This window comes from Colobus angolensis, unplaced genomic scaffold (assembly GCF_000951035.1).
Source record: "Colobus angolensis palliatus isolate OR3802 unplaced genomic scaffold, Cang.pa_1.0 Scaffold132, whole genome shotgun sequence".
Taxonomy (NCBI): domain Eukaryota; kingdom Metazoa; phylum Chordata; class Mammalia; order Primates; family Cercopithecidae; genus Colobus; species Colobus angolensis.
The window spans coordinates 4115853-4137910 of record NW_012114400.1 but is presented as its reverse complement, the minus strand read 5'-3'; positions in this window follow the sequence as shown (position 1 = coordinate 4137910).

Sequence of the window (22058 nt, the reverse complement as noted above, 5' to 3'; positions counted from 1 at the left end):
TTCACATTTCCTGGTTTATTATAAGGGATATTACAAGGGATACATATGAAAAGATGCATAGGGTGAGGTATGGGGGAAGGGGTGTGAAGCTCTCTGAAGCCTGACCTCTTGGGTTTTTATGGAAGCTTTATGAGGTCAACATTCCTTCCCCCCAGGTTATAGGGTAGGACCCTTTCTGGGAAAGGCCTCATGACTCACAACCAGAAAGGTGGAGGAAGATTAAAGTTCTGCCTTGGAGTGGGTAAAAGGAGGGAAGGAAAATACCTGAGCATTCTGTTTTCTAAGGCCTAAAGCAGCCAACATTATAACAAAAGACTGCGACAAGGGCTCTGGGAGTTATAAGCCAGTTCCTGGCTTATGTTTTATATGTTCTATAATATATATACACATATAAGTATATTATGTTATGTATACATATAAATATATATTTGTGTGTATGTGTATCAAATAACACCACAGGCCAACCTCCAGTTTTTGAACAGGGATCCTTTCCATGAAAAGAATATACACAATCATTAATAATCAGTCCAGTCCATTACACTGTATGAATGTCTTCCAGGGTGAGGCTTCTCAGGTTTGTAGCTTACTTTCGATCTTATAAGGTTCCAAAAGCAGAAGTAACCTCTGCAAATATATATATATCTTTACCCTTTTAGGCATCTGGGATAATTGAGCAAAGAGACAACGTCGTCTCTTGCTCTGAGACCCTTTCCGGTTGTTAATGTAATATTGAATTTCCTTCAAGTTGTAACCCATATATTCATTTCTTTACCTTCAGCTATTCTTCCTCTTTTTCCCCATTTATTATTTATTTTTACCAGACTTTTCACCTTTGGAAAGGATGTTAAGTTCAACCACTACGCTGGTCCAGATTGCTGGTAGTGATAACAGTCTGGCAAGTGCCTCTGCCTCAGTCCATTCCTGTTCATATAGCATAGAACTACAGCAGTTCCTAACTAGTGAGCACTTTAATCACCAGGCAATATAGCTGTTTTCATTCTTAACTCCAATTTTGCTAGATTGAATGAAGGCACAACACATTCCCATCAAGTCCTTAGGAATTCTGACATAAATTTGAAAAACATAGTTACCGTTTTTTGCTTAGAAATCATACCTGCTTCCAGCACTTGTAGTTGCAGCCCTGGTTCCAGGAGCGCTGCATCAAAAAAAATTCTTTTGAGGTGATTTGGGGAATAAAGAAAAAATTAATAGTTGTTACACCAGTATACTCCTCCCTTGCCAAGAATTGGTTAGTCAAACCAACATCCTCTCCACCTCCTCTTCCCAGATCAACCACAAAGAGAAAAAAAAAACTAGTGGGGACACTCCTTCAAGTTTCCACTCATGCTGAGTACGAGTACACACTCATGGAGGCACAGAAGCCAGCCCTGCATGCTTTCATCTGCCCTTCTTTAGATAGCATTTTAATTTCTCATTTCCACTTCTCTATCAAACTATTACTCAAAGGATGGTATCTCTCTGCCCACTGCTCTGTATTATAGGTTGTATAGTGTGTTCCTTGGTCTGAAGAAATGACAGCTGTCCATCGAAGTTCATGCTCTATCTTTTTTTCCGTGTGTGTGTGTGTGTGTGTGTGTGCGTGTTGATGGCACTCTATTTGCATCTTCTACCCGATAAGCAAGTCCACTTAAGTCAGTGTCTATTCCTGTCGAGACCCATTTGTATCCCTCAGGGCTGGCAGCCTCAGTCTCACTTTTCAGAAAAGGCCAGAGTCATTCCCCCCGGGAATCTGCCACATAGCCATCAGCAGTTTCTGACAAATAGACAAATAGAACACTCTTGCTGACAAATAGAACAGCCCTTACTGGCTTTTTTGTGCCTAAGAGAGTGCAAAAGATACACGACTAGACTTAATATCTCTGTACAGCTACAGTACCTCTGTATCCACTAATTTCAAGGACCCGGATGGTTACCTCCATGGAGCACACAGGGATATCAGCTTATTGATTCCAGTCACTTTCCAAACTTGGAAGGGAGTTCTTCTGGTGGGAGTTGATTTGTTCACTTTAATACACCCCTCAAATCTCCATAGGACTGTGTTCCATATGGGCATCCCTCTAAAGGGACAGGTTTCTATTGCCCTTCTGCCTGGCCATGTGGCCAGGCTGTTGGTCACTGCCCATGAATCCAAAACGCCCAAACACAGAGACTCCTACCACTGTTCAATTCTTCCATTACTGTTAGGAAAACAGCATGTAATTCAGCTTGCTGTTCTGATTTGTTTGTACCTTCTTGGACCAAAGTAGCAGCCTTCCAAACAGGACTTGTCCATTCACTTTGAAACTACCATCTATAAACCAACCAGCTCCTTTCAGTTAAGAGCTGTTCCAAGGCACTGTTGCTAGAATTCAGCAGCACAGTTCCATAGTCAGTTTTAGGGGTAGAGTCTCTCTGATTGTGAGTATCTCCTCTTTGCATTACCCAAGTACAGTGATTCTGTATGAACCATTGTCATTTTATTATGGGATGCTTCTGGGACTATCATCCCTATTAGAGCATTTCTCTGACATCACTCAGGACAGACATCATGGTTATTTTTGGTTTCAAGATCATGTTATGCTCTTCAGTCACAGAGGTAACTTCAATTAATGTCCCATAATAAGGTAATAGATGTCCCTGAAGTGGAAGTTCTCTAGCCCAAAGTTCTGGTAGTTGTTGCTGGGAGACTCTCACGGGCTTATGGGAAAAGCTTCTCCCTGAGTCTAAGCCCAAGGGAATGTTCTGCAGAGCATCCACAGGCTTTTCCCATAAGCCCCAGGGAATACTCTGCAGAGGGCAATCAGATGAAGAATTTGTCCGTATCAGCATTCCAGCTTCTACTTGACACTGTGAACTTGGGCAGTCTTACTGGTTTCCATTTAACATGTCCAATTACAACTACTTGAAGGGCAAATTTACATGCCTTCTGTTTTACAATCCTAGGTAGGGAGACATCTCCCAGTCAGACACAAAGTCCATTTTTATAAAACATTTAGGTAAAGGAGACATAGCTTCTTTAGGTAAAATCTGTTTAAACATTTTAACTTTCATAATACCATCGACTCTCACATGTTTTACATTTTATATCCAGGAACTTCTCCACCCTCAGACCATTGTGCAAAAGACTTTGGATCCTCAGCCAGGGGTTGAGCCAGAGGACTCTGGCCCTTTCATCACTCTGTCTTCATCAGTCTGCCTAACTCTTGCCCCAGGCAATTTTGGATCAAATTTCCCATTGTAGTCTCTGCCTTCCAACTTTAAAAATTTTTTTCAATCTGGGTTAAATATAGAAAACTGGTTTGTGGTCCTTTACTGTCTAGCAAGACCTCTCTTGGCTGCACCCAAACTTTGATAGTGTTGTATAAAGACCGTTGTTTGAACCCCATCAATTTCCATTGTATTCATTCCGATTTTTAGTAGCCATCTAAAGATTTCTACCCTACTGGAACAAGTCCCATGACTCTTTTCTTTCTTTTCCTTGTAGTTTTCCCCCATCAATGTTTTATTTATTCAGCTTATTTCTTAATAACTGTTTAAAATTTCCCAAGTTACTTGGATGAGTACTTTGACACCCTCTTTTGCCTTTTCCCATTCTCTTGTCAATTAACCTAATGTTTTTATTAGTATCTATAAGACCCATAAGGGGATATAGAGACAGCAAATTTGACAAGGCTTTTTGAACTGTTGTTCAGCTCTGCAGGAGTAAGATCACACAGAGTGCCCATGTAAAGGGGCTGTCTTAACCACAGCCATTACCTAAGTAACAGGTATATTCAGCAGGTAAATACCCTGGTTATCATAAATCCAGTCGCACATGGCTTGCATATGAAGTATATCAGCTGCTTCATCTGGGGTTTTACAATAGACATTTATAAGTAGAGTCAGACAATTCCCCTCTCAGACTAAATAGACCTTACAGTGGCTTTCATCCAGTCCACCACACTGACCATGGCTTCAGGAATAACTTCCTGTGTGTCTGGATTATATATACCTATCTGTGATTGTGCCATAGTATGCTGTAGGTCCTACATCAACCTAAAACGTGCTCTTTCACTCTGCAGCATTTAAAACCAAAGATACTGCCCCTAAAATATCCTACCTAGTTACTCTCACAATCCCTTCAGTAAAGTTCCTCAGGAAGTTGATGAGACCAATTTACAAAATGGAACAATTCCCCTACATTATACCCTCTCGATTCAATGGTTCCTTGGTTTTGCCTTTCCCCAACATTGACTACCTTCTTGGTGACCAGAGGTCTTAGAGATATTTTCTGTTTCCCTAGCATAATCTCCCACTTTGTCAGTGGCTTTGAGTCTAGTGGCCTGAGCTCTGATAGACCCACATGTGAGTTTGGTTTGGACTCAAGGCTCTTTCCAGCACTCTCTTCATTTTAGGTATTGTAGATAACAATAATCATGGATTGAACATTTCATTTTTTTCTTATTATTTTGCATTTCCTTATGCATTCAGTGAACCAACTCCCCAGGATCTGGATCCATCACTAAATTCCACTGGTAACTTTTACCTTTAGTAACCTAGTGGGGCACAGCATCAGTTCTATACCCTGCATGACCTTGTGGCCACCCAGGAATCAAAAGTTGCTCAGTTCCCACCATTCCATACTCCTCTTCCCAAAAGAGGAGTTTCCATGAGCCAGGGCCATTCCAGCAATTGTTTAGGAAAAGCTCTCAAACCATGTTTTGTTTTGTTTTTTCTCTGCACTCATATCACAATAACAATCATTGACACAGAATACTTCTGTGAACAAATGTGTGGTGGTTTCTCTCTACCACCAAGCAAGCAATTAATTCTTCAGTGGACATCACCTGGCTGTCCCCAATTCAATTCTGACGCTATCTAGCTAGAGATATGGTATGGCTTGGATCTGTGTCCCTGAAAAATCCCATGTTGAGTTGTAATCCCCAGTGTTCGAGCCTGGTGGGAGGTGATTTGATCATGGGGATGGAATTCTCTTGAATGGTTTAGCACCATCCTCTCAGTGCTGCTCTTGTGATAGTGAGTGAGCAAGTATCAGGAGATCTGGTTGTTTTAAAGTTGTGTAGCACCTCCCCGACTCTCTCTCTTGGTCCTGCTCTTGCCATTTAGATGCTTGCTCCTGCTTTGTCTTCCGCCATGAGTAAAAACTCCCTGAGAACTCCCCAGAAACTAATGCCACCAGGCTTCTTGTATAGCCTGTGGAATGATGAGCCAATTCAACCTCTTTTCTTTGTAAATTACCCAGTCTCAAGTATACTTTTATAGCAGTGTGAGAGCAGACTAATACAAGATATTATCACATCCTACAGATTGAGGGCTCAGTCTCCAAGATTGTATCTCCCAGCCCCAATCACAAGTCAGGGCCTTCAGAACTTCAGACCAATTGGCCTCAAGTAGGGGTTCCCACGACCTTCTCTTTGGATATGATTAATTTGCTGGGGCAGCTAACAGAACTCAGAGAAACACTTACTTTTATTTACTGGTTTATTATAAAGAATATTACAAAAAATATAGATGAAGAGATGCATAGGGTGAGGTCTGGGGAAGGAGGCGCAGGGTCTCCATGCCTTCCCTGGGTATTCCACCCTCCAGGAACCTCCCTGTGTTCAGCTATCCAGAAGCTCCTAATAGTTGATTTCTTGAAGTACTTTTTATTATATTTTATACATTTTAAATACTGTGGGCAGGCATTATTATTCACATAATATATATGCCTCTCGTATGGCAGAGAAAATGTTTAATGTCAAAAAATTATTACACACTAATGATAAAGCCAGGTTTCACACAGAGGGGCCTGATCCATTTCAGGGTTCAACTATTTTGAATAAATGTGGTATCCAAAATTTGTTTTATTCTTACTATATTAATGTTGAATCCCTAGCTCTCCCTTTTGAAAAAGCAGTCTGGCTTCTGAATGTGCTTCTTTAATGACTTTTGGGAGAAAAGTGTCCTGTTTTATTCAAGTTGTACTGCACAATATTTTAGAAGACAAACTTCATGAAAGAGAAAAATCTATTGTACTCTCCTGTAATATGGCAGGGATATACAAATCATGCATGAAAAGACTTGAACACAACCACTGAGCACCTGCCAAGAATTCAGCAAGTGTTAAGTATTAGTAATATTTACATGTTATTATTTCTCACAATAAATGATTAAGGTAGAAGTACTTTTCTTAAACATGAAGAAACTGATACATAGTTTAAGTATTGTACCTAGGAATTCTCAGGTTAAAAGTTTCAAAGTTAGGGCTTTAAATTAGCTGTGATTAACTACAAGGGCCAACCTCTTTCTTTAGTGCAAGAGTTTTATGGGATAGCAATTCTACAACCTCTTTGTGATTGAGAATCAACTGGGGAGCCTTTTACAAAAAATTATTGATCAGTTTCTGAGAAGATGATGGAGTAGGAAGGACTAGGAAACTGTCTCCCCACTTAAAAACAATTGCCCTGACACAATCTGTTTGACATAACTATTTGGAATCCTGGAGTCTATTGAAGGCTAGTATCTTCTAGAGAAAGTCTTGGATGGTAAATTGCAATTAATTTCAGTCAATTTCAGTTCTGAGTGCAATAGCCACTTCCTATTCCCCACTCCCAGCCCTGTGGCAGGCAACTGTGCACTTGTTCCTGGAGCAGTTTGCATATAGCTTGCAGGAGGCAAGGTAAGCAAAAAGGAGCCTTTTTCCAAATATCAGAGATCACTAATTGCTGCATTATCAAGGTATAGACAAAGAGATAGGTTTTATGGTTTGGCTGTGTCACCACCCAGATCTCATCTTGAATTGTAGTTCCCATGATCCTCAAATGTAATAGGAGGGACTCAGTGGGAGGTAATTGAAACATGGGGGCAGTTTCTCCTGTGCTATTCTTGTGACCGTGAGTAAGTTCTCACAAGATCTGATGGTTTTATAAGGGGCTTCTCCCCTCACTAGGCTTTCGTTCCTGTTCTCCCTGCTGCCATGTGAATAAAGATGTGTTTGCTTCTCCTTCTGTCATGATTGTAAGTTTGCTGAGGCCTCCCCAGCCATGCTGAATTGTGAGTCACTTAAACCTCTTTCCTTTATAAATTACCCAGTCTCTGGTATTTCTTCATAGCCTCATGAGAACGGACTACTATAGTTAATTGGTACCACAGAGAGTGGGATGCTGCTACAAAGATACCCAAAAATGTGGAAGCAACTTTAGAAGTGGGTAACAGGCAAAGGTTGAAGCAGTTTAGAGGGCTCAGAAGAAGACAGGAAAATGTGGGAAAGTTTGGAACTTCCTAAAGACTTGTTGAATGGTTTTCAGCAAAATGCTGATAGCGATATGGTCAATGAAGTCCAGGCCGAAATGGTCTCAGATGGAATGAGGAACTTGTTGGGAACTCTTGTTATGCTTTAGCAAGGAGACTGGCAACATTTTACTGCCTGTTTCCTTCAGAGAGATTATTTAGGGTATCTGGCAGAAGAAATTTCTAAGCAGCAAAATGTTGAGTGCTGTTTAAAGCATTTATGTATTCACAAAGATATGGTTTGAAATTGGAATTTATGTATAAAAGAAAAGCAGAGAATAAAAGTTTAGAAAATTTGCAGCCTGACAATGTGATGGAAAAGAAAAAGCCCATTTTCTGAGGAGAAATTCAAGCCGGCTTCAGAAATTTGTGTAACTAGCGAGGAGCCAATTGCCCAGACAATGAGGAAAATGTCTCCAGAGCATGACAGAGACCTTTGTGGGAACCCTTCTCATCACAGGTCCAGAGGCATAGGAGGGAAAAATAGTTTCCTGGGTCAGGTCCAGGACCCCCCTGCTATGTGCAGCCTTGGGACTTGGTGCCCTGTATCCCAGCCGCTCCAGCCATGGCAAAAAGGGGCCAAGGTTCAGCTCAGGCCATGGCTTTAGAGGATGCAGACCCCAAACCTTGGCAGCTTCCATGTAGTGTTGAGCCTGCCAGTGCAAAGAAGTCAAGAATTGGTGTTTGGGAACTTCTACCTGGATTTCAGAGGATGTATGGAAATGGCTGGATGTCCAGGCAGAAGTTTTCTACATGGGCATAACCCTCATGGAGAACTTCCACTAGGGCAGTGTGGAAGGGGTATGTGAGGTTGGAGCTCCCACACAAAGTCCTCACTAAGACACTACCTAGTAGAGCTGGGAGAAGATGGCCACATCCTCCAGACCCCGGAATAATAGATCCACTGACAGCTTGCACTGCCTACCTAGAAAAACTGCAAACATTCAACAGCAGCCTATGAAAGGATCAAGAATGGGGGGGGGCTGTACCCAGCAAAGCCACAGGGGCAGTGCTGCTCAAGGCCATATTCACAAAGATACAGCCCAAAAGGTGGGACCCCACCCAGAGTCCATGAAGTCAAATAAGATAATTTTGGAGCTTTAAGGTTTAATGACTCCCTTACTGGATTCTGGATTTGCATGGGTCCTACAGCTGCTTTGGTTTAGCCAATTTCTCCCATTTGAAAAGTGTGTATTTACCCAATGCCTGTAACCCCATTATATCTAGGAAGTAACTAGCTTGCTTTTGATTTTACAGGCTCCTAGGCAGAAGGGACTTGCCTTGTCTCAGATGAGACTTTGGATTTGGACTTTTGGGTTAATGCTGGAATGAGTTAAGACTTTGGGAGACTGTTGGAATGGCATGATTGTGTTTTGAAATGTTAGAACATGAGTTTTGAAAGAGCCCAGAGGTGGAACTATATGGTTTGGCTGGGTCCCCACCCAAATCTCATCTTGAAATGTAGGTCCCATAATCCCCATATGGCGTGGGATAAACAGTTTCCTGCATGCTATTATTGTGATAATGAGTAAGTTTTTACAGAATCTGGTCGTTTTATAAGGGGATTCTTCCTTCACTTGGCTCTCATTCTTCTTCTCCTTAATCCCGTGTGAAAGAGAATGTGTTTAGCTCCCCTTCTCCCCTGACTGGAAGTTTTCTGTTCCCTCCCCAGTCTTGTTGAACTGTGAGCCATTTAAACCTCTTTCCATTATAAATTAACCAGTCTCAGATGTGTCTTTCTTAGCAGCATGAGAACAGATTAATATAGCAGGCAATGATTTTTCTTGCATTTTCCTCATTTTGGCAAGATTCTGCCCCTCTGATGGAAATAATTTCTGGAAGATTCAAAGGGCCAGCCTCACACCCCACCCCTCCCCACCCACTTCATGTTTTCTTTTTGGAAGCCAGACATTAAACACTAGGGCATCACAAGAAACTACATACATAGGAAAAATTAAAAGTGGCCATGCATCTGTAGGAAGAGGTGCTAGCTCAGAAAAGACCTGAGAAGACCTCAAGTTTACACCTCAGGTTGTTCATTAACACACACACAACCAAACAATTTAAAAACTTAAAACAATGAACAAATCAACAACAAGAAAAGAGCAAACCCTGCACAAAGGGGAGACTCTGATTTTCAGAATTGCCACCTTAATAGATTCCAATGTTTACTTTTCAACAAGGCATACAAAGAAACAGAAATGTACGACCTACTCAAAGGAAAAGAATAAATCAACAGAAACTCTCTGAAAAAAGGCCTGAGGGCCACTTAACTAGACAACAACTTCAAAACTACTGTCTTAAAGATGCACAGAAACCTAAACAAAGAAAGATGAGGAGAGAGTCAATAATATGATGCAGAATAAAATAGAAATCTCGATATAGAGGTAGAAAACCATAAACAGAAACCAAAAAGAAATTATGAAACTGGAAAGTACAATAACTAAAATGAAAAATTCACTTGCAAAATTCAAAGGCAGATTTGAGCAGGCAAAAAAGTGGATTAACAAACCTGAAGACAGAACAAGGAATTACTGAGTCTGAAGAACAGACAGAAAAAGTTTGAAGAAAAGTAAACAGAGCCTAAGGAACCCAAATCACCAAGCAGACCACCATACACATGAGAGAGTTCTCTAGAAAAGAGAGAGAGAAATAGGCAGAGAAAATATTTGAAGATACAATGGCTGAAAACTTCCCAAATTTTATGAGATATGATATAAACATTAAAGAAGCTGAACTAGCTCTAGTAAAAATAACTCAAAAAAACTCATATAGAGACAGAGCATGATCAAACTTTTGAAATACAAAGAATCTTGAAAGCAAGAAAAGAGAAGTTATTTGTTGTATGCAAGGACATTGCAATAAGATGAGCAGCAGGTTTATTACCAGTAGCTATGGAGGACAATAGGCGTAGAACTGATGTATTCAAAGTACTAAAAGAAACAACTGTCAACAGAATCTGAGATCTAGCAAAATGTTTTTTCAAATGTAAGGGACAAATTAAGCTATTCCTCGTCAATAAAACCTGAAAAAGCTTATTATCATTAAATCTGCCCTGCAAGAAATGTTTAAGGAAGTTTATAAGGGCAAAAGGACACTAGACAGTAATTCAAAGCTGTATGAAGAAATAAAGATGTCAGTAAAAGTAAATACATTAAAAATTATAAAAACTAGTATTATCATAACAACTGTTTGTAAATCGGCTTTTTGTTTCCTACAAAATTTAAGAGCCTAATACATTTTAACTGGGTACATAGCTTTATGACATTGGATTTGGGAATGATGTCTTAGACATAATACCAAAAGCACAGACAAAAGCAAAAAGAGACAAACTGGATTTCATGAAAACGAAAAAGTTGTATATGTTAAAAGACAATATAAACAGAGTAAAAGGCAGTCTAACCCACAGAATGGGAGGAAATATTTGCAAATTACATACAGATATACTGTGTTTTATTGTTTTTCACTTTGTTGAGTTTCACAAATATTGTATTTTTTTACAGAAATTTAGTGTGATCCTTACATCAAGCAAGTCTATTGGTGGCATTTTTCCAACCATATGTGCTCAGTTTATGTCTCTCTGTCATATTTTGAAAATTATCATAATATTTCAAGCTGTTTAGTATTATTATATCTGTTATGGTGATCTGTGATCAGAGATCTTTGATGTTACTATTGTAATTATTTTGGAGCATCATGAACTGTGCTCACACAAAACGACAAACTTATTCACTAAATATTGTGTGTTCTAATTGCTCCAGTGAACAGCTGTTTTCCCATCTCTCTCCCTCTCACCTCTGCTCTTTCTTGAGACAAAACAACCCTGGAGTTAGGCTAATTAATAACCCTGCAATGGACTATAAGTTTTCAAGTGGAAGGAAAAGTCACATTTATCTCACTTAAAACATAAGCTATAAATGATTATAATGAGAAAGACATGTCAAAAGCTGAGATAGATCAAAAACGGAGGGACTTGGGAGCCAAATAGCCAAGTTGTGAGTACAAAGGAAAAGTTATTAAGGAAAACTAAAAGTGTTACTCCAGTGAACACATGAATGATAACAAAGTGAAAAAACCTTTTTGCTGATAAGGAGAAAGCTTGAGTGATCCAGGTAGAAGATAAAACCAGCAACAACATTCCCTTAAGTCAAAATCTAATCCAGAACATGGCTTCTAATTTCTTTCAAATCTCTGAAGGCTGAAAGAGGTGAGAAAGCTGGAGAAGAAAAGTTGGAAGCTAGTAGATGTTGGTTCCTGAGATTTCAAAAAAGAAGTGTCATAATAAAAATGTAAAGTTAAGTAACAAGTGCTGATGTAGAAGCTGCAGCAAGTTACCTGATGATTTAGTTTAAAAAAAATGATGAAGGTGGCTACTCTAAACAACATATGTTTAATGTAGACAATTCAGCCTTACATTGATACAAACTAGGGCTTTCATAGCCATAGAGGAGAAGTCAATGCCTGGCTTCAAAGCTTCAAAGGAAAAGCTATATCTAATGTTAGGGGCTAATGTGACTGGTGACTTTTAGTTGAAGCCAGTGCTCATTTGCCATTCTGAAAAGCCTAGGGCCCTTAAGAATTATAGTAATTCTATCCTGCTTATGCTCTATAAATGGAATAATAAACGCTTTATTACAGCAAATCTACTTGCTATTTACTATGACTTATCGAATAGGTTAAACCCACTATTGAGACCTCCCATTCAAGAAAAAAGATATCTTTCAGAATATTATTACTTATTGACAATGCACTTAGTCACCCAAGGACTCTGATGTAGATATAAAAGCAGATCAATGTTGTTTGTATGTCTGCTAACACAACATCCCTTCTGTAGCCTATGGATCAAGGAGTAATTTTGACTTTCAAGTCTTATTATTTAAGAAATACATTTCAGAATGCTATAGCTGACATAGACATTGATTACTTGGATAGATCTGGGCAAAGTAAATTGAAAACCTTCTGGAAAATGTTCACCCTTCCACATACCATTGAGAATATTTGTGATTCATGAGAAGGGGTCAAAATATCAATCTTAATAGGAATTTGGAAGAAGTTGAGTCCAACCCCCGTGGGTGCCTTTGAAGGGTCCAAGTCACTGCAGATCTCGTGGAAATGGTAAGAGAAGTGGAATTAGAAGTGGATACTGAAGATGTGAGTTAACTATCACAATGATAAAACTGTAACAGATTAGTTGTTTCTCATGGATGAGCAAGTAAAACAGTTTTTTGGAATGTAATTTAATTTTGGTGAACATGCTGTGAACATTGCTGAGATGGCAACAAAGGATTTAGAATATTACTTAAATTTCATTGATAAAGCAGCAGCAGTGTTGAAGAGGATTGACTTCGATATTGAAGCTTTGGGTAAAATGCTACCTAACAGCATGGCATGCTACTGAGAAAGTTTTTGTGAAAGAAAGAGCCAATGGATGCAGGAAACTTTATTGCCTTAGTTTACAAAATTTTTACAGCCACCCCAAGCTTCAGTGGCTACCACTGTGATTACTCAGCAGCCATCAACTTGGAAACGAGGCCCTCCTCTGGCAAAAAAATTATGCCTTGCTGAAGGCTCAGATGATAGCACTTTCTAGCAATAAAGTATTTTTTGGCATATTTAAGGTATCTACACTTTTTTGACATGATACTATTGCACATTTACAGAATAGTGTAAACATAACTTTTATGTGCACTGGAAAACCAGAAATTTCATGATTCACTTTATTGCAATGTTTGCTTTATTTCAGTGATCTGGAACAAAACCCACAATATCTCCCAGGTATGCCTATATCTGAAAAAGAATTATTATCCAGAATATACAAAGAACTCCCAAAGTTCAACAACAGCAAAACAAATAGCCCAATTCAAAAATGGACAAGGGACTTGAACAGGCATTTCCCCAAAGATGATATACAAATATTCAATAAGCACATTAAAAGATATTCAACATCACTAATCATGAGAAAAGTCAAATAAAAACTATAATGAGATACCACCTTTAGGAGCCAACAAAAATTTCTCCTTCCACCGCTGAAGTTTCATTGATAAATCAATTTTTAAAATGCAGAATAATGGGAGAAAATGCACACAGAACTTATTAATGTGTACACTGGGGCCTTTAGAATGAGAACCCTAAAGATGCAAGGAAAATTGGCCTTTCTGACCATGTATCCCTTCCTTCTGGGTGTGAGGCAGGGCCCTCTCTGGAATAGAAGTCTTATGACCTACAGTCAAATAAGGTGGGTCAGATCTTTTTTTTGTAGCCAGTTCTTACACAGAAAGGCAGAGGAAAGTTGTAGGTTTTATGGCTGCCATGAGGGAAAAGAACTTCTGGTTTCTCTGACCCATCTTGAGGAAGAGACGTCCTAGTTCATATGGCTGGCCTTAGGGGAAAATAGGACTGAGAGATAGGAGAGTATAGGAGAGTAAGCGAAGGCCAGAGATAAACTTTTGCTTCTGAAGCCTTCATTTTGCAGTATTATTTTCTGAGTCTCTACATGTCTCACCCATGAGCATGCTACTATCCAGAAATACCCCCAGATTAAAAGTTGGAAGCCTTGCACACTGTTTTGGGGAATGTAGAATGGTACAGCTACTGTGGAAAACAATATGGTAGTTTCTAAACAAAATTTAAAGGAGAATTATCATGTTACTCAGTTTTTCCACTTTCTGGATATATATCCAAAATAATCAACAGCAGGATCTTGAAGAGATATTTGTACACCCACATTTACAACAGCATTATTCGTGAGACCTATAAAATGTAAGCAACCTTAGTGTTAATTGATAAATAGATAAAGGAGATGTGGTATATACATAAAATGTTATTCAGTCTTTCAAAGGAGGTCAATTATTACAAATGCTCCAATGGGTATGAACCTTGAAGACATGTACTAAGTGAAGCAAACCCACTGCAAAAAGGCAAACACTATATGATTAACTTATATTAAGTACTTAGAGTAGTCAAAATCATAGAGACAGAAAGTAGAATGGTGGTTGGTAGGGGCTGCCGGGAAGGGACAATTGAGAGTTATTATTTAATGGGTATAGATACTCAGTTTTATAAGATAAAAAGTGTTATGGAGTTGGATGGTGGTGATGTTTGCATAACATTATGAATGTAGTTAATACCACTGAACTTTACACTTAAAAATGGTTAAGATGGCATATTTTATGTATATATATTTTACTATGACAGAAAAAAATTGAAAAAAGTGTACTTCCAAGCTCCATCATAGACATGGAGAGTGTTAAAAAAACTCTGTTTTTACCAAATAGTCTAAGTGATTTGGAGGCACTCAACTGAGTAATGCTTTGCAGACTAGCCTTTTGAAACTGCTGTTATAAGAATTTTGAAAAGAGATAATAGACCTTTCTACCTAAAGGTGTGAGAATGTGTATGTAGGAATGATTGGAATAAAACTATTGTAAGAAAGAATAAACTATGACCAATAAAAATGAAGAAAATGGTGTTCTAAGTAGTCTCATGATGTCAGTGGTAAAATGAGATCAGAAAATCTATTTGTGCAAGAGAGTTGGATGGAATATAGGTTTTAGGTCAATGCATGTTTATGGCAGTCAAGAGGACATGTCTCTTACTCCAGGCCTCGTTATGGAAGGTTTAGGTGGTAGTACCACTATTTGAGAAAGTGACCCTATGGTAATTTAGAAGCATTTTAGTCATAATGACAGATGTTGAAGAATCAGTGCAGAGACGTTGTGAAAATTATGAATTCTGTATTACTTTGATTTGTTAGATTCAAAGCTTAATTCTATCATTCATTTGCTGTCATTTTTTTTTTGTAGGTCATTCAAACTTTGTATGCTGTTATTTCTTTATTTATCAATGGGGTTAATAATAATATCCCTCTTTAGTGGGTTGAATGGTGGCCCCCAAAAGTGTATGTCCATGTTCAGATCTCTGAAATGTGTGAATGCTCCCCTATGTGGAAAAAGGGTGATTGGATATGTAATTAAGTGATAGATCTCAAGATGAGGTCATTCCAGACTGCCCAGGCAGTTTGTAAATCCAATGCCCAGTGTCCTTATAAGAGAAACACAGAATGAGAATTTAGGGAGAGGCAGAAGAGGAGAAGGCCCAGTAAAGACACAGGCAGAGGCTGGAGTAATAAAGCCAAAAGCCAAAGAACTCCTGGGTCCACAACAGGCAAGGCGGAATTATCCTCTAGAGCCTTTGGAGAAAGCACGGCCCTGCTGACACCCTGGTTCCAGACTTCTCACTTTCAGAAAGGTGAAAGAATAAGTTCTTGTTGTTTTGAGCTACCAATTTTATGGTAATTTGTTATTGCAGCCATAGATAGATAAATATACACCATCTCATGTATGGTCAGGTACATAAGTGATAGATAAATATTTCCAATTATTTTTAGGGCACTAGGACCGTAGGTGAGTCCTATACAAATAAAGGGGAAAGTATTTTACTTAAGTCTACTCATACTGGAGTATTTCAGTCTGAGTTTCAATTTTAAATGTTGGTTCTGTTTAACAAAATTTATATTGAATTTACAAAATGTCAAGCACTAGACATGGTGCTGAGAACATAAAGGTAAATGTAACAGTCCCTGCCCTCGTATACTTATGTAGAGAAAAGACACAAGAACTTATACTTGTTTACCGAAAATGCTATAGTAATTTTAATAACAGAGACAGATACAAGGTAGTTTGGGGGAGGTGAGGAAGGATACCTGCCCAACCCTGAGTGGGAAAGAGAATCAAGAAGTGGGCTCCTAGAAGATAGAAGGAGATTTTAGCTGAGCTAAAAATAATACTTTGTCCTTGAAAAATTCGATCACAGAAATAGGTGTCAAAGGGCTCTGTTGAAGTGTCTATAAATAAGATTTTTTCATAACATTGATTTTTTTTTTTTTTGGTCCACACATTGCTATCCTATTCTAAGGGTATATTTAAAGTGTTGACTCTATTCCAAAAAACCTAATTGCAATTTTGGCTTTAGCTATGTGTTTTTGGCACTGTTTCTTCTTTTTAATCTTCAGAGTCCAAATTCCTACAATACACAAAATATATGAATATTTATAAACTAGATTAATGGCTTTCTTGATAAGGATTATGAACATAGCTCCCAATATGAGGTTAGGCATTCATTCATTCAAAAATATATATTGAGCCCTATTATATGTCAGACAACATTACCTCAAAATATCATGACTTCTAATCCACAAGATGTTTTATCTTTCCTAGGTAAGATTATTAGATAAATATATAATACTCTGCTTAATAATATGGGCTTTAAAATATCAAATAAATGTATGAAATTACTTATAAAATATTGTACGTACAGAAATTTAAAATCTAGTGCCCTGGATGTCTTATTTTTATGCAAGAGACTTGGGTTAGACAGAGAGTAGTAAGAAGAGCCTAGAAATGGGAAAGATAAAAACGTGTTATCACAAAATAATAAAGTTATTTTTAAGAGATGCAGAGACTGCAGTAGGATGTTTGATATTATAGGGAAGCAAGGGAGAACTTCATTTCCAGAACACCATTTTCATCCTGTGATTCTCTCTGAAATATTTAGTGAGGAATTGAATCAACTGAAATGTTGAATGAGCTTGAAAAGATTCATGACCCTACAATGCTGAAAATAGGGCCTATATTTCTATTACTCAAGGTTCTCTAGGGAAACAGAACCCACACGATAGGTATGGATATGCAGAAAGACATTTATTATGAGCCATTGGCTCATGCAATTATGGAGGCCAAGAAGTCCCATCATCTGTTGTATGTAAGCTAGTGGCCCAGGAAAGCTGGTGGTGTGGTTCCAGTCCAAGCCTGTAGTCCTTAGAACGAGGGGTGCAAATGGTATAAGTCCAACCCAAAGCCAGAGAACTAGGAGCTACAGTGTCAGAGGGCAGGAGAAAAAGGATGTCCCAACTCCAGAAGAGAGAACAAATTTGCCCCTTTTCTGCCTTTTTGTTCTATCGGAGCCCTCAATGGATTAGATCAGTTCCCTAAACTTTTTGGCACCAGGGACTTGTTTTCATGGAACACAGATTTTCCATGGATGGGGGATGGGAGGGATTGGGGATGGTTTGGGGATGAAACTGTTCTACCTCGGATCATCAGGCATTAGAGTCTCCTAGGAGCGTTGAACCTGGACTTTGCATATTCAGTTCACAATAGGGTTGGTACTCCTATGAGAAACTAAAGCTGCAGCTGATCTGACAGGAGGCAGAGCTCAGGAGGTAATGCTCGCTCACCTCCTGCTGTGTGGCCTGGTTCCTAACAGGCCACACAGACTGGTACCAGTCCAAGGCCAGGGGGTTGAGGACCCCTGGATTAGATTACACCCATCCACATTGGAGTTGGTGAACTTCTTTACTCAGCCTACTACTGATTCAAATGCTAATTTCTTCTAGACACACCCTCATGACACACTCAGAAATTATGTATTACTGGCTATTAGGGCATCCTTTTGCACAGTCAAGTTGACACAAAAATCAACGATTACAGTACTTAACAAGAAAAAGCACTTTCAGGAATAAGATAAAACAATAGCTTCATGTGTGTTTCCCAGGGACACCAGTAACTTTCTGCAAATGAATCAAAACATACTCATAGAAATAAAATCAGCACCAATGACAAACCAAACTCTCAGACATAGATTAAGATTATGGTTAGACCAACCAATATTAGCTAACCCAATAAAATATACATGGACCAATAAAAATGTGATTCCTACCTGAATGCTTACATGAGAATTAATCAGAGGAGGATTAAATATTTAAAAATGAAGTATTAAACCATAAAAGTACTAGGAAATAACACAAATGAATTTTTAAAATATAATCTTTATTTAGGAAAATTTTCTAATTATGCTTTAAAAGCTAAAAATCATAAATGCACATAACTATATAATAAATTTTAAATGTACTTGTTTTTTCAAATGGGTAAGTATATGAAAAATCATTCCACTCATTATTAAACATAAAAAAATTAAAATTAAAAATGAGGTGTCACTACGTATCTATCAGAATAGCCCAAGCGAAAAAGCCTGATAATTCTTGTTGTAGATAGAGATCCATTAGAACCCAGTAAGAGTTTAAATCTGTACAGTTACTTTGGAAAACTCTGATATTATCCTATATATTTGATTGAGCACATATCCTCGGACCTAGCAATTCCATTTAAAGTATATACCCAGCAGTGATGTGTGGAAGAGTGCACAGAAGAAATACATAAGAGTTATCATAGCAGCATTATTTGTAATTAGCTTCAAACTGAATATAACTTAAAATTTCATTAATAGTATATGTATGACTTTTATAATATTCAAATTACATATCACATAGAATAGATATAAATGCAGTACAACTTCATGCATGGATGAATTTTATAAACACAATACTGAGCAGAAGCAGCCAGACACAAATGAGTGCATAGTATATAATTCATTTATTTAAAGTTCAAACAGAGGAGGAGCAAGCCATTGCGTTTAGGAGAATAAGAAGGTGAGAGACTTCTGTGGTATTGGTCAAATTCTGTTTCACTATCTGGGTTTTGGTTATACAGATGCATTAACCTTTTTATTATTTTTCAAACTGCACACTTATTATGACTTGTGAATTTTTCTTTATATATGTTGTACTTCCACTAAAATGTCTCAAAAAATTCCTTAAGTGAGAGACATTTAGGGTATCATGTATTTAGCCAAATGGCTAAATTTGTGTCTTTCTAAAATTTATATCTTGGAGCACTAGAACTCAATGAGAGTATACTTGGAGACAGAGATTTTAAAGAGGAAATGAAGGTTAAATGAAATTACAAGTGTGAAGCCCTAATTTAATCTGACTTGTGTCCTTATAAGAGGACACACTAGAGATACTCATGCATAGAGGAAAGGCCACATGAAGACACAATGAGAAGGTTTCTCTCTGCAAGCCAGGAAGAAAGGTTTCAGGAAAACTTCACTTGCCAGCACCTTGATTTTGTACTTCCAGCTTTCAGAAATATGAGGAAATAGGTTTCTCTTGCTTAATCCACCCATTCTGTGATATTTTGTTTTAGCAGTGCTAGCAGACTAATATAATGACCAAAGGAAAAAAGTATTAGTATGACGTAATGAGCATGTATATTCCTATTATAGTATATACAATATGGTATATTTATACACACACACATATATAATATTCCTATTATAGTATATATAATATGGTATATTTATACACGCACACACACACTCTGAAACACAACATAGGCTAAGGATATTATTACCAGGAGAAGAAAATATATTTAAAATATTTTAGTAGTAATATATATTTTGGCAATAATAAAATAAACACAATAAAACAACTTGAAAACGGCACTTGACTGTGTCATGCCCTGTTCCAAGCTGTTAACACACATCACTTGGTTGAATTACGTAAGATCGCTATATAGTACATACTATTGTCATCCCTATTTTATGGGTTAAAAAAGCCAAGATTCAGAGGAATTAGTGAAGTTGCCCAAGTCCCCGTATCTATTGAATGGTGAGGCAGGGATTCAGCCTAGGCAACCCAATTCCGAAGTCCATGCTGTTGACTACTTGTGTTATGCTGCATGTATGAGTACAAACAATGAAATGCCATTTTTCACCAGCTATACAGATTGATCAAAAGATACAAAGTCTCAGTTACGCAGGAGGAAGAAGTTTTGGTGATCTGTTGCACTGCATAGTGACCGCAGTTTATAAATAATATATATACTACAAATTGCTAGAAATAGGTTTTTAATGCTCTTATCACACACAGAAAAAAATGATGGTGAGGTGATGAATATGTTAATTAGCTTAACTGACTATTTCTACATTGTATATACAGAGCAAGACATCACACTGTACTCCATAAAATATACACAATTATTGTCAATTAAAAATAAAGTGATTAATTTTAAAAACACATAATGTTCAACATAATGCAGTTTTGGGCAGGAATATTAATTGCTAGGAGATTTTTAAGGGCAACATAACAATTTATATCAAGTCATTTTTATTATTTTATTGTTCTTATTTCTTTTTTTTTTTTGAGAAAGGGTCTTGCCCTGTCACCAGGCTGGCGTGTAGTGGTGCGATCTCAGCTCACTGCATGCTCCGCCTCCCGGGTTCATGCCATTCTCTTGCCTCAGCCTCCCGAGTAGCTGGGATTACAGGTGCCTGCCACCGCATCTGACTAATTTTTTGTATTTTAATAGAGACGGGGTTTCACCGTAGTCTCCATCTCCTGACCTCGTGATCCGCCCGCCTCAGCTTCCAAAGTGCTGAGATTACAGGCGTGAGCCACCGTGCCCAGCCTATTATTATTATTTCTTAAGAAAGAGTCTCACTCTGTTGCCCAGGCTGAAGTGCCATGGCACAATCACAGCTCACTGCCATCTCAACTTCTTGGGCTCAAGAGATCCTCCCCATCTCAGCCTCCCAAGTATCTGGGACCACAGGTGCACGCCACCATGCCTGGCTAATTTTTTTCTATGTTTTGTAGAGACAGGGTCTCACTATGTTGCCTAGGCTGTACTTGAATTTCCAGGCTCAAGCAAGATCCTCCTGCCTCAGCCTCCCAAAGTGCTGGGATTATAGGGGTGAGCCACCATGCCTGGCAATTAAGCCCTTTTTAAATGACACAGACAAAGATAATTACCACAGGGTTATTAATAACAAAAATGTGATATAAATATTCATCAAATGATAATTGGTAAGTTAAATTATTATATATCCATTAAAAGAAATGCCTTGTATCTACTAAGCATGAATGTGATTGATTTATATTTATTGACAAGAAAGCACATCCATGGCTTATTGTTCCATGTAGTATTTTGTTCATCATATTTTTTTTATAGTAGGTATTGTATCTTTTTAATTCTTTTTTATGACATCACTAAAGATGGTTAAAAAGTATAAAAATTGGGTTTGCTTCAGAGGATAATGAGTTCTCCTTTCATTCATTCAATAAATATTTACTGAATCCCACTATATTGCAAACCTTTTGGTTCTGAGGCAACAACACAGAAAAAAAAAAAAATCCCCTCATTGAAACTTTCATTACCAGAGATATTCAAATAGTATCTGAATGACAACTTGGAATAGGTGATTCTTTATGTAGAATAATCTTATTTTTAGTAATTAACCAAAAAGATCTTCGAGATGCCTTCCATCCCAGGGAGTTTCTGAATTTATATTTTAAGGAAAGACACAATTTCATACATTAAATGCTCTTTTCCTGCTCTTTGAACTTCCTAGGGCAATTTATTTGTCAGGAAAAGACATTGAGCTATGGTTTTTCTACAGAGTTTCAGCTTTAAAATGTTTTTCTAAAATGATCCAAGCTTCATAATGAATTTAACCACTAAAATGATAGATATGTAACTGAGTATATAAATGCATATGTGTATAGGATATTCTTATTTTCCCAAATGAGCCACAAGGTAGAAATTGCTAGGTAATAAGATAAATAAGTCCTGGAACTTGGTATAGATAATTTTGCAATCACTCATCTTCTAGAAGAGCTAAGTAAATCTTAGTTTAGAATTATTATAAGTAATAGGGTAGTTGGAATGTCAGGAAGTTAATAGCTGTTCACAAGGTTCTTTGGCATTAATTTATCACTTTAAACTTAGTTCCTATTTCTTTTATCTTTTTTTTTTCCTTTTTAAAACTTTGATTTGTTAATTGAGGAATAAGTCTGACTTTCTCTTAATAGGTTAAACAATAATGGCCATAATCTTCTGAGTTCCTTAAAATCTTCTAATATTGCTTATAAAAGATGCATTTCAATTAAA